The sequence below is a fragment of the Alligator sinensis genome, unplaced genomic scaffold (genome assembly GCF_000455745.1).
Source record: "Alligator sinensis unplaced genomic scaffold, ASM45574v1 scaffold1162_2, whole genome shotgun sequence".
Lineage (NCBI taxonomy): Eukaryota > Metazoa > Chordata > Crocodylia > Alligatoridae > Alligator > Alligator sinensis.
Window position 1 is genome coordinate 424037 of NW_005843013.1, and position 507 is coordinate 424543.

Here is a 507-nt window from a genome sequence, read left to right on the forward strand (position 1 = left end):
CCCCCCCCTTCATCCTTTGCTGGCGGGAGCCGGCAGGGCGGGGGCTGCTCCCAGGGTTGGAGCCCCCCCCTGCCCCTTAACGCTGGGGTCAAGCAGGCGCTGTCTGGGGGGATCGCCCCTCCCTCCCTCCTGGCCTCACTCTGCCCCAGCCCCCCCTCCGCCTCAGTTTCCCCTGCCTCCGTGTAAGAAACCCTGTTTATAGGGAGTGAGTGTCCTAGGGGTCGGTTCGGGTCACAGGCCAAGGGGACGGGACAAACCCAAGCACACGGGGTCCCACGCACAGCAGCACACGCTCGGAGGGCAAGTGAAGAGGTGGGTCATACGGCTGGGGCGCAGCCCAGAGTCCCCTGCCCGCCCCGGCCGCGTCCCCAAACCAGCTCCAGCGCAGAGTGGCTCGGCGCCGGGCTGCAGGCCGGGACCAGGTGCAGCGGCTCTCGCTCGGCCCCGCTGCGCAGACGCTCCTCCCCGCGCCAGGCCAGCGCGGAGCAGGGGCCACCGCCCCCAGGT

The 507-nt window shown here is 71.6% G+C and overlaps 1 protein-coding gene across 6 annotated transcripts in view; it reads right to left on the minus strand.

Annotated features, from left to right (window-relative positions):
- Nucleotides 1–482, minus strand: part of LOC106723029 (zinc finger protein 350-like) — a 12083-nt gene extending 11601 nt beyond the window's left edge. For 5 of the 6 annotated variants that reach the window (XR_003092021.1, XR_003092022.1, XR_003092024.1 and 2 more), the window contains exon 1: nt 258–482. The gene's annotated coding sequence lies outside the window, so the exon portion shown is untranslated. The remainder of the gene's footprint in view (nt 1–257) is intronic. The other variant, XR_003092023.1, reaches the window with a different exon arrangement.
- Nucleotides 483–507: the final 25 nt, after the last annotated feature.